A 13,299-nucleotide genomic window follows, 5' to 3' on the forward strand; every position below is an offset into this window, starting at 1 on the left:
GTGTAATGCCACACACAGTATAATACAGAACCATTTCAGCGCTGTCCCAAATTGGGGCTGAAGTCTAGGACATTATGCATTGCTTCACCCATCCTTCAAAGAAGATCACTCTGAGCAAAGGGACTGATTTTAGATTAAACAACCCAAATATCAGGGCAATACGTCCTCCATGGAAGGGTGATCTGGGTAAAGCATTTGCATGTCCAGTACATCTTTCCAAATAAACACAGAAAATGGCAATATTATACAAAACAGCCAGGAAACTGAGCAGAACGAGTCCTATATTCCTATATGTATGTCAGTATAACACACGCACGCACGAGCTCTCTCTCTCTCTCTCTCTCTTTCTCTCTCTCTCTCACACACACACACACACACACACACACACACACACACACACAGTGCCTAAAACAGAATTCCTGGGAGAAAGCTTCATCCTTTTATTTTGACTAGGTGCATCCAACAGTCCCCCAGGCCTCCCCAGACTTTTTGAATCTTTCCTGCAGAGACTATTTTATTTATTATACCTAACCACACCTGCAAAGAAAATCAGCCCAACCATGGAAAAATGAGAAGCTCAGCTAAGTATCTTCAAGGCTCCTCAATATATTTCTTACTCATTTTCTGAGGCAGAAATCTCCACCTATAAAATTCTTACAGCTCAATTTGTCTTATGTCATTTTTTCAGTATTCCCATTTTTTAAGTACACACATACACACGAGAAATCATCATTTTCTCTGATTAATGTGTTCAATTAGTGTCAATATTAACTTGTGCTGCCTGACCCATAGCAGTGAATAAGCAGACACTTCAGCTGGAGCTACCTAAATGTCCCAGTAGTAAATTAGCCTCTCACCAGCATCCAATGGCTGGCATGGAGGATGACTTCCTGTTTCTTTGCTTGTGATAAAGAACCCTCTATGAAGCTGATTCACTGAAGTTTGCAAACTTATCAGAATAAGCAAAATCACAAGTGACAGCTCAGAGGAGTGGGACACAGCACCAGTGTCAGAACTAAAATTCCAGACAAGATTGAACAAGACCACAGACCTCAGGAACAGACATTGGAGAGTTGGAATACTTTGAAGACAAGATACCCCCTTCCTTCATTTCTCCAAATGAGGAGAAATTGAGATAAGAAAGGCAGAGTTAATGTCTCAGATGTGCAGTCTGCTAGGGGCAGAGAGGCAGGACAAGTTTCTTGGCACCCTAACTGGGAATCCTCCTCTACTAAGAAGAGTAGTAATGGAGCTTCAGGATATTTACCGCAGTTGGAAGCCTTTCAAGATACATCTCAGCAGGAAGTTCTCAGAAATGTATGATGGTCATTTTCATTTTATTTTATGACTCACCAGTCAAACTCTGACCCCACAACCACCAACCCTCTTCTGGTGTATGGATTATTTAAAGCTGGGACATAAAGACTTATAAAAAAAGAAGGCTACTATGTCAGAAAAGGAGAAATAAATCATCCTGCTCCATCCAAGACCCAACAGGATGCATGCCCCCACTCACCCAGGCCTTTGAAGAGCATAACCTTATCACTTAGAAGCTGAAATTAATGAGATCATCCTTCATCACTTCACAAATAGTTGCTCTATACTGATTACCTGTTCTCATCTCCAAATTAGAAGGTTCAAAAGGACAGAGATGTGTGACTTGGCTGTTCTCCTGTACTCAGCACACAATAAAATCAAACAGGAATATATGTTGAATACACACGTGATAACTAAATGGGCAATTAGAAATCATGATAATTATTAGCTACTTTTTGTGCCATGCTTCTTTGTCTAACCATCAAGTACATTTTTTCTGCTTATTCCTGTCTCCTCTCTTCACTCCTGGTCCCCTAATCTTATACATGATATTTGTATTTATACCCATTCTCAGATAACTAGCCAGAGACAGAACTAAACTGAAACACTAACTTTCAGGACTTGTATCTCTCTTCATGTAACCACACTACTTCATATGCCCTCTGAGTAATATTTTTTAGACATGTATGTCTATTTACATGGTATTTCTTTCTATAAATATGTACCCATAATAATTTCCATAATGCGGAAAAAAAGAGTAGTCTCAAAAATACATTTGTTTTGTGGGCCATGAAGTTGTAGAAGTTTTACTAGGAAAAAAAGCTAAAGCCATCAATAAGTGTGAGAAATGCTACCTACTTTGTGACCCCAGTGGGCATTTGCAATGTTCTTTAGAACCTTGGGCACCAGGTCATGAAAACTAATTTCATTTTGATAGATCCATTTCACCAAATTTATTTGATCAAGGGAAACTTCTCCTGAACCAAACAGCCATTCATACCACTTATAACTAATATGTCAAAGCACAATCCAGGTAAAGCTGAGATAATAACGCTATGGCATCTCTTCAGGAAGTGACTCACATAAACCCTGAGGTTGCACGAAGAAGGAACTTCCACCTCAAGAGCAAAGCTACCTCAGCTTTGAAGGTACACCAGGTTACAACCTTAGTACCTGAGACAAGGGTCAAAATCTGGGAAGAGAAGGATTTTGCTGACAGAAAGGCAATAATAATCCAGCACTGTCTCTTGGTTCTTAGCCATGATCCTGTTGGGCTAAAAGTGATACTTGCCTGGATCTAGGACTCTCTCCTCCTACTAATCCTTTGGAAATCAGGATATATCCCAAAAAACTCAAAACCAAGTGGGTTATTTTCTTGAAATTTAGACAATGTGTATAATATGTTTTATATCAAGTGATTATTTTCAAACTAGAATTTCCTGTTTCCAAACATCTGCTTTCCTTTCCTAGAACTGCAAAACAAAGAGTCTCCTAAATTCACAACATACATGTAATGTCTTTACAATATCTCAGTCTCTACTCCTCCTCTTTTGAGATATGACCTTGGATATGCTCATTAACTACTATGTGCCATTTATAGGACTATTTATAACATGAGAAGTATTCATACTGATGTCTGGTGTGTGTTCATCAATACAATAGCTATTCATTTCAGCCATCATCCTCATCGTTGTTGTATTTACTCTCCCTGAGTGACTTAGTTTCCAATTTTTTACTTCAAATATTCCCTTCAAATGGAACAGAAGTAGCATCCCTCCTTTAAAGTCTAAATATCAGAAATCATAGAAAAAATATATATCCTAAGAATTAGGTCACTAGTTAGTAAGAAAAGAGACAAATGAACAATTGCTTGAAATGGCTATGGAATTGTAATAGCCTTAAATAATAAATTAATTTGCTTAAAGTTCTCTTAAAGTGCCAGTTTCTACCCACAAGATTTGTTGGCACCTATAAAAAATCACAATAGTAGCAAAATGGTTGAGTGTAGTCAGATTTTTTTTGGGGGGGAGGTCATCTCAAAAAAATGACATGAAGACTTATAGTAAATTATGAAAGCTAGGCCTTAGCTTAGGCTAGTTCCTAACTAGTTCTTATGACTTAAATGAACCAATTTATATTATCCTACATTCTGCCACATAGCATTACCTCTCTTTCATCCTGCACCTTTTTTTTCTTTCGGAATCTGTTTGGTGACTCATGTCTCTCCTTCCCAGAGTCCTCTCTGTCTTCAGAAATCCCACGTAACCTCTTCCTGTCTATCTATTGACCATTCAACTCTTTATTAAACCATTCAAAAGGCACCTTAGCAAAGATATATCTCCAGATTGTACAAGATTATTTCACAACAGTTAAGAGCAGAAATTATCTTTAATCCATTATCATCTTTCAGCATTATCTTACTATTCTCTTCGAAACAAAATAATAATATCCAAAACTCTACCACGCACCATAGAGTGGCAATAAAAGCCACCCAGAATATTCCTGGGAGTGCTAATCTTCAACAAGTATGTTGATATATGTATCTTGTGTCTGTACTGACCATAAACAACACTAAGCTAAACCAAGCTAAGCATGCAAAAGGACCACAAACTAGGCCAACATAATATGACCCTCCTGAGGCTGAGAGTCTACTCAGGGAGAGTCAATTAAAACAAGATATTTTAGCAGGTGGCATAGAAGCACAGATACCATATTTGAATATATCTGTTTCTATTTGGTGAATAAGAACGATTATCTGTCTCTCAGAACCAGAAAGGCAACCACATAATGTTTTGAAAGGTCTAATCATATTAACCTCTCCTTAGAATGGCATATGACCAGTAATTCACTTTCTCCACCCAATTCTTGCCTTCAGGGAAAAAGTAATCACTAGAATCTATGAGACTAGTGTGCACATTCTATATTCTGCATTAATGAATCACTGATATGGTATGCTGACTCTCTAAAGTAAGTCTCCCAAGGTCACATTCAAGGAAGACCTGGTATTGTTCCATGTAATGCAGTGCAGTAGTGATGAAGGCTGCATAGGATGTTCTTGCTCAAGGAAAAATAGGGCTAACCTACAGATTTTCAAGTCCTAAAAGAATAGTGAAATGAAGATATGATGACCTTATTTTCCACACCAAAAACCAGGACACAGAGTCTAACAAAGGATCTTTTTTTTTCACTTCTGGGAACGAAACTGTCTGAGAGATGTAGCTTAAATGCCAAAATACTGGCATTTCTGGGACATTGATGGTATATGGAAAGAAGAGAAAAATAGTTGAAATCAAGACTGCCCTGGAAAACTCAAGAAATAAATGCTTCCCTAGGAAAATGTGCATAAATGACCAAACCTTAAGGTCAATCTCCGTTAAAAACAGAGATTGGTGGGTATCATGATTTCTGAGTTCAAAGAGTGGCCCAATGGAACTTGATCATCATCAGGCACAGAAAGAAAGACCAAAAAGATGTATTCTGTAATGTAATTAACTGTCCTAGCTTTATCCCACTTATCATTCTGAGAGTGCTGTGTACTTCGTAATGAAAATAACAATATTTTATCCTAATCAGTTGTTTAAATGGAAAAGAATAAACAGCCATGTTTTCTGTCAGGCTCTTTTAGTCACATGCATGAGAGGGCCACTGAGGTTAACTAGACATGAGGCATAAGCAGACAAATGTGCGCAGATTGTGAAGATGTTCCTCCTACTTTAGTTTCAATACAAACAGAAACTGATTAAGACTAGCAGAGGGCCCAAGCCTCAAACTTAAACTCTCAGGAGAATATCTGATCATCCTTCTTGTTTTTTTATACCAGTTCACTCTGATTGTGACTCTAGTAAACCATGTCATGAGCAAGACTCTACCTACTGTTGCTAAGATGTGACTATAGACAACTTAGCACTGTGAAATAATCAGGCAGAATCACCCCTGAAAGAAAGTTACAAATGCTTAAATGTCAAGGACAATTTCATGTCTGTTCTTGTACTCTGCATTCACTCAGATATTCCAGGGGTTCACACAGGTCCCTGCAGGAGGCACCAGTCATGATTTGAAAAGTGGTTGTTGCGTGTCCCTTCATCCTTGGAGTAGATGATGAACTATGAGCTCTGTTTGTGCAATATATGGGCTGCTGTGTCTCCTTGCTTATTCCCTTTTAAGTCACCAAAAGGTACAATGTCTATTGTAAACTGTTCATACCCAATTCATATTATCTCATCCCTTCCAAACAAAATTCCATATGTACCTGTATAGGCACTGTCAACTGACATGCCCTGGCTTCAGATCATACCCGTTCCTCTCTAGCCTAGTGTAACATAGGTCACCAAGAGTTAAGGCCTACAGAATTAGACCCCATCAGTGACACATGGGAACTGATAAATAAACATTTTCAGGAGTGTGTTCTACACAATCCCAGAGAAGGTTCATAATGATAGTGAGCCCCAGTTGGCTACAATGATAACACGATCACAAATGTATCCTTCATTTTCTGGTCTCTCTGTGTCATTTCCTGATTCCTTGGCCCTGGTTTTCCTGTGACACGTGTATACACACAAACACACGCACACACCCCAAAACGAACAAACAAAAAATCTAAATTTTTGGCCATTTGAACTTCCTCTGTTGAGAATTCTCTGTTCAGTTCAGTGCCCCATTTTTTAATTGGGTTAATTAGCATTTTAAAGTCTAGTTTCCTGAGTTCTCTATATATTTTGGAGATCAGACCTTTGTCTGTTGCAGGGTTGGTGAAGATCTTCTCCCAGTCAGTAGGTTGCCTATTTGTCTTGGTGACAGTGTCCTTTGCTTTACAGAAGCTTCTCAGTTTTAGTAGGTCCCATTTATTCAATGTTGCCCTTAAAGTCTGTGCTGTTGGGGTTACACATAGGAAGCGATCTCCTGTGCCCATCTCCTGTAGGGTACTTCCCACTTTCTCTTCTATCAGGTTCACTGTGTTCTGACTGATAGAGAGGTTTTTAATCCATTTGGACTTGAGTTTTGTGCATGGTGATAGATATGGGTCTATTTTCATTCTTCTACAGGTTGACATCCAGTTATGCCAGCACCATTTGTTAAAAATGCTTTCTTTCTTCCATTGTATACTTTTGGCTCCTTTATCAAAAATGAGGTGTTCATAGGTTTGTGGGTTAAAATTCGGCTCTTCTATACGATTCCATTGGTCAACTTCTCTGTTTTTATGCCAGTACCACACTGTTTTCATCACTGTAGCTCTGTAATAGAGTTTGAAGTCAGGGATGGTAATGCCTCCAGACAATCCTTTATTGTACAGGATTGTTTTGGCTATCCTGGGTTTTTTGTTTTTCCATATAAAGTTGATTATTGTCCTCTCAAAGGTCATGCTCAACCTCCTTAGCAATCAGGGAAATGCAAATCAAAACAACTTTGAGATATCATCTTACACCTGTCAGAATGGCTAAAATAAAAAACTCCAATGATAGCCTTTGCTGGAGAGGCTGTGGAGGAAGGGGAACACTCATCCACTGCTGGTGGGAATGCAATCTTGTGCAACCACTTTGGAAATCGGTGTTTCGGTTTCTCAGGAAATTCGGGATCAACTTACCCCTGGACCCAGCAATACCACTCCTGGGAATATACCCAAGAGATGCCCTATCACATGACAAGAGCATTTGTTCAACTATGTTCATAGCAGTATTATTTGTAATAGCCAGAACCTGGAAACAACCTAGATGCCCTTCAATGGAAGAATGGATGAAGAAAGTGTGGAATATCTACACATTAGAGTACTATGCTGCGTTAAAAAACAATGACTTCTCAAATTTTGCATGCAAATGGATGGAAATAGAAAACACTATCCTGAGTGAGGTATCCCAGACCCAAAAAGATGAACATGGGATGTACTCACTCATAATTGGTTTCTAGCCATAAACAAGGGTCACGGAGTCTACACTTGGTGATCCAAAAGAAGCTAAGTAAGAAGGTGAACCAAAGGAAAAGCATATAGTTGCCCTCTTGGCTATGGGAAGTAGACAAAATTGCTGGGGAGAAAATTGAGATCTTGGGGGTGGGGTGGGATGGGGGTAAGGGGAGATGGGGAGAGAGGGGGGAGAGGGGGAGAATGGGGGGAGATTGGGGAAGGGGGAGGATTGGGATGAAGGAAGGTTGGATGGGGGAGCACGGAAGCACGGTTCTTAGTTAAGGGAGCCACCTTAGGGTTGGCAAGAGACTTGAACCTAGAGTGGCTCCCAGATACCCAAGCCGAGGTCCCCAGTTAGTTCCTTGGGCAGCTGAGGATGGGGAACCTGAATTGACCCTATCCTAGAGCAATAATGACGAATATCTTGCATATCATCATAGAACCTTCATCTGGTGATGGATGGAGACAGAGACAGAGACCCACACTGGAGCACTGGACTGAGCTCCCAAGGTCCCGATGAGGAGCAGAAGGAGGGAGAACATGAGCAAAGAAGTCGGGACCACGAGGGGGAACACCCACCCACTGAGACAGTGGAGCTGATCTATTGGGAGCTCACCAAGGCCAGCTGAACTGTGACGGAAAAAGCACGGGATAAAACTGGACTCTCTGAGCATGGCGAACAATGAGGGCTGATGAGAACCCAAGGACAATGGCACGGGGTTTTGAACCTACGTAATGTGCTGGCTTTGTGGGAGCCTAGCCAGTTTGGATGTTCACCTTCCTAGAAATGCACGGAGGGGGGAGGACCTAGGACTTACCACAGGGCAGGGAAATCTGACTGCTCTTTGGGCTGGAGAGGGAGGGGGGAGAGGAGTGGGGGGAGGGAGAGAAGGGTGGGAGGAGGGGGAGGGAAATGGGAGGCTGGGAGGAGGAGGAAATTTGTTTTTTTTTTCTTTTCTCAATAAAAAAAAAAGTTTAAAAAAAAATCTAAATTTGCACTGCCATTGTTTGCCAAAAGAATAGTTTGTTTGCCATCCAAAATCTGCTGACATCAGCCCACCTGCTGCAACTGCTCTTACCATATGATTTGTTTTGACTGCTTCAGATCATAATCCAGACACCCAATGCATCAAGCTATTCCATCATCTCCCAGAAACTGTCTTCTTCCCCCACATCTTGAACTCCCTGACTTAGCTCAGTGGCGTCGACAGCACTAGTGCTAATGTGACGTATAGAAACACGCATCTGGGGCCCAATCAGATTGTGACTATCTAGCTTCTGTTCTCTCACTTATCAAGTGACAGCATTGGTAGGATTGCTGAGAAACTTGAATGAAATCATTTTGTAGTGTTTAAAATAAGTCACATAACAGGTGCACAGTAAATGAGGCATGTATGACACCTTGGGTAGTTGGCAGAAAAACTGAGAACCCCTCTCCTTATATAAACCAATTTATATCCAAGGCCTAGATGCTTATCCAGCCACTGGAAGAGCCAGTGAGAGCCACTAATAAGGGTTATTCAGCTTCTGCACTTAAGAGATGAATGTTGCTTCAGCCCTCACCTTTTGCAATCTCTTGTGGCTACACCTGACTCAGAAGAATACGTGCTAGTCTTCTGCCTTCCAAGTCTAATATGAGTGTGACTCCTGACAACTTACTTCCACTGCAGAACCTTGAAAGAAAAGAGCTTAGAAGTAACTTCCTTGGATTTTTCATGGAGTAGCAGTGACTACAGAAGGGAGAGGTGATGCTAGCTTAACCTCAGATACATCAAAATATTTTATGTACAATGAGTGCACCATACAAGCCCCAGTCCACACAAAGGAAGGAGGGTAAGTCTGACAGATTTGTAAGTATGAACCATGTCTCCAACTTCCAGTGTTCATCAGATAAACTTTTTTGGTTTTGGTTTTTAAAGACAGATAAACATTTTTTATGAGTATGTGTTTTTCCTGTACCACATGCATGCCCAGTACCCTCAGTAGTTATAAGAAAATGTCAGATCCTCTGGAACTAGAGTTTTGGACAATTGTGAACCACCTTACATAAATGCTGGTAATCTAAACTAGGTACTCTTGAAGAGAGCAAATACGTTTCCATCTCCCCAGCCCTAAAATTTTAAATGATTCAACTGGAAACACCACTCTATTAAGCAGCATCTTGAGTAATGTTTCAGTCCAATCATCATGTCAAAAGATAACATCTTGGCAATAGATCAAATATAATAAATATTTTTGCTTCCTTATCATTAAAACAAGAGTGTCAAACAAATCAAGAAGTGGGTTCTTTCATTATAATGACTCATGACAATTCATTTCTTGTTCATCTTAACAAATGTCCTAGGGAAAAAAATGAAACATTATATGTATATCATTTTCATCATTTTAAACCAATATGTTGCCGGGCAGTTGTGACACATACATTTAATCCCAGCACTCAAAAGGCAGAGGCAAGCAGAGAGTTTGAGACCAGCCTGGTCTACAAGAGCTAGTTCCAGGACAGGCTCCAAAGCCACAGGGAAACCCTGTCTCAAAAAAACAAAAAAAAATTAAATTAAGTTAAACAAAACACAACAAAAAATCCAATATATTTAGATTCCTTTAATTGGTATCTCAGGTAGAAGAAAAAAAATTTTGTCCTGGTGCTCTCTCTGTGTTGTGAACTTTGCACCTAATAGATACTGAGCAGTTATGTGTTGCAGGGAGCTAGGTGGTTCATATGCGTTTTGTCATTTAAACTTCTTCGCTGCCATAGGAATAGTACTTCTCTGATCATTTCCTGATGAAGATACTGAGATTCCAAGAGTTTAACTGCCCAGCCCAGGAAGCCACTCTTCTAGGAGAGAAAACTAAAATGTAAAACCTCTCTACAGAGACGAAAGTCCATAGTTTTATGTGCTATCACATGCAATTCTAATTGCACTACAAAGAAAAGATTGTCAACATACTCTCCCAGAGAAGGAGGAAGAGAACTACTATTTTTCTATTGTTCTTGATTCAACAGTCAGGAAGCTCATGCGCAAAAATAAAGTGTAGTCTCATTCATTCTAGGTTTTCTGTCATTTCCAATTTGACTTTTTATTCCTATGCTCTTGCTGAAATATACATGTACAATCCCAATGACTGATGACTGATCGTTACATATTATTAAACAATGCCACATAAGTATAAGCCCTGTCTTTATGTCTCTTAGTCGTCTATTTGAAATTATCACCATGTAAAACTGTCAGAGAACATAGGAAGTAGTGAGAAGGAAGACAGAGTCCTCTAATTTTCTGAACAACTTAATATTTTGCTTATAAATTATTAATTTCCTGATTCCTATGCATATGACTCATGCATATCCAGAGTGTTGCCTTTTAAAAGTATGCTAAGAGAAAAAATATGCATTGTGACTATGTGATAAATAATGCACATTGATCTTAAGCACCCAGCCTGAAAGCCTACTAAAGATATAGATCTGACTTTAAAAGGGAGTCTGCTGTTGATGGGGCAGAGTGATTTACCCCCTTCAAGAATAATGAAAACAAAGGCAAGCTACGTGGGTCTCTGAGCATCCCAAGGACCAATGGAAAAAGTGTGTACTAAGTGGTGTCATGAAAATCGATTGTATCCACTTCTATTAGTGAGCCGGTGACTTGTAAATCATTAGATAAACCATTTAGATGGAATTGATTGGGCTCTAGGACATCTTGCCTGTCATCAATAGCAAGTATATCTATAGAAACTATATTCGAGGAGTGCTTGAAGATCTAAGGAGGTGATATCTAGTGTCCTTGGGAAAAAAAAATGCTGCTGTCCCATCCAAACACAGTTTTTACTGGAGAATCCTGTTGCTTTCTGGTATACTGTCCCTATATTCTAAACTTGTTATTACTCCAACACTTATATACACATTATATAGTGAACTGTTTTGCCTATATCCTCTGTAGCATGGACCCTGAACAACCACCCTTTTCAGCTTCCAAGCTATAGCTCATCTTAAATTACCTTGTTCTGGGTTTTGCACTCCATCATAGCCCTTTTCCATTTTCCTTGGACTCCGGTAGCCTCTTCCTGTCAATGCTTGCTTTCTCCTTAGCTTATACACTATCATTGTACTGCCCTTTGACATGGCACCTTGCCCCAGCTGGAACTTCTGCTATTCGCACCAGCAGCTAGACTAGGTCCTCAAGGCTCACCTGAGAATCTAGTCTACTGACAGACCACACACTTAGCTATGTTCTTCATCATCCATGACTGCAACTCCTTGAATATGACTTCTGGGAGTTTTATGGCTAAAAGCTTCCATTTCACTTTATGTTTGCCTATGATGGATTTCCTCATTGTTTTATGCAAATTTTATCATGTTCAGTTTCTAGATGAACCCTTAACTTTTTCAATCACGATATGGTTCTCCTGTGAGTTTTTCTCACTAAATGGGACTGTGTCTTCACACAAAATGAGAATGTGTCTTTCCCGCTGATTGAAATATCCATCTGTGCCCTGGTCTAATAGACCATATTAGTCACACTATGTACATTTGAATTGACTCGTCAAACTTTCCAGAGGTATCAAAGCATCTCTCTGAGATCCGTGGGGACTGCTCAAGTCTACTTGGGTCCTATAAACTCAGAAGCTGGTTGCATTCGGTTCTTTTCACAGGATTCTTTAGAAAATACACATCTTTAACCTGATCCCTGTTAGATATAAATTTACCTAACACTAGGAGTGTTCAAAAAAGCCATAGAGAAACCAAGTAGTTTGTAAACTTTTACACACACACACTCACGCACGTGCGTGCACACGCACACACACAATATTTGATTAGAGTTACCATACTTGAAGGGTAATGCTTCTTCCAGGAGCCATAGGTTGCCAGATAAAAAGCCCAGTGCCAGATGTGGGATCCGTCCCATTAGTTTGTTGGTCCGAGGAGTCCCAGAGATCCCAACAATGAGGACTGTTGTTATTTATCTTGTTTGCCCACCAGAACCTGGTGATAAGACCCTGCTCCTAAAGTGTGGTGGTCTGAAATAAAACGGATTCCAAAGGGAAGGTCAGTATTAGGTGTGGCCTTGTTGAAGGAAGTGTGTCTTTGTGGAGATGGGTTTTGAGGTCTCTTTTGCTCAAACTTCCCTCATGGTGACTTTCAGTTGACTTTCTCTTGCCTACAAGATGGCGCACTCTCAGCTCCAGCACCATGCCTACCTGCAAACCGCTATGCGCTCCATCTTGACAATGTATTGACCCTCTAAAACTGCGAGCAAGTGACCCAATTAAATGGTTTTTAATAAGATTTGCTGTGATCATGGTGTCTCTTCCCAGCAATAAAAACCCTAACTATGAAGGCATGAAGATACCACATACTTTTGTCATACAACATGGAGAAATCAAGCTGCTTCTGACCTGGGAACTTCCTCTGACTAACTTTCACAACACTATGTGAAAAAGCACTATGCAAGTTACTAGGGAGTAATGGTCATCAACAATCTTATCCAGCAAAGAACCACACCAGCTACAATAATGGTCATTCTAGCAAGCCTATTGATGCAATGTCGCTATGACTGTAATGGAGTTACTAAATATTTCCGATTAGATCTAAGGCCCACTGCAGAGGAGGAATTCATGACTATTACTATAAATCTGTCCTAGAACCTATGATTTTGTAGATTATAGATTCTAGAGGTAAACCTACTGCTATTATTTTCCTTCATTGACATTTTATAAAACTGCCTGCTAAATATGCGTTTTTTTATACCCATATATTAGTGCAGCTTTCCGTCATCCTCAGGGAAGCATCTTTATGTAGAGGAGGATAGTTAATACTGAAACACACAACTGATCTGAGTGATCTGAGGAATGAATGCCAGGTTGGGGAGGACCAGACAAAAGCAGTATCTTCTGGACATGGTAGGACCAATGCACTCATGAGCTCACAACAGCTGTACCTGCCTAAATAAAGACCTACACAAGATAAAGACAGTCAACACTCCAGCAAGGATGAGAGACAGGCACAGGATCCCCCTCTCCTAGCTAAGAAGGTATGAGCAGTTAATGACTGCTAGGGGAAGGAGAGTCAGTTTGCTTCAGGATTATGGTCTCTG

Source organism: Microtus oregoni, unplaced genomic scaffold (assembly GCF_018167655.1).
Source record: "Microtus oregoni isolate MIOR12 unplaced genomic scaffold, Mior012 000068F_ref0000429, whole genome shotgun sequence".
Taxonomy (NCBI): domain Eukaryota; kingdom Metazoa; phylum Chordata; class Mammalia; order Rodentia; family Cricetidae; genus Microtus; species Microtus oregoni.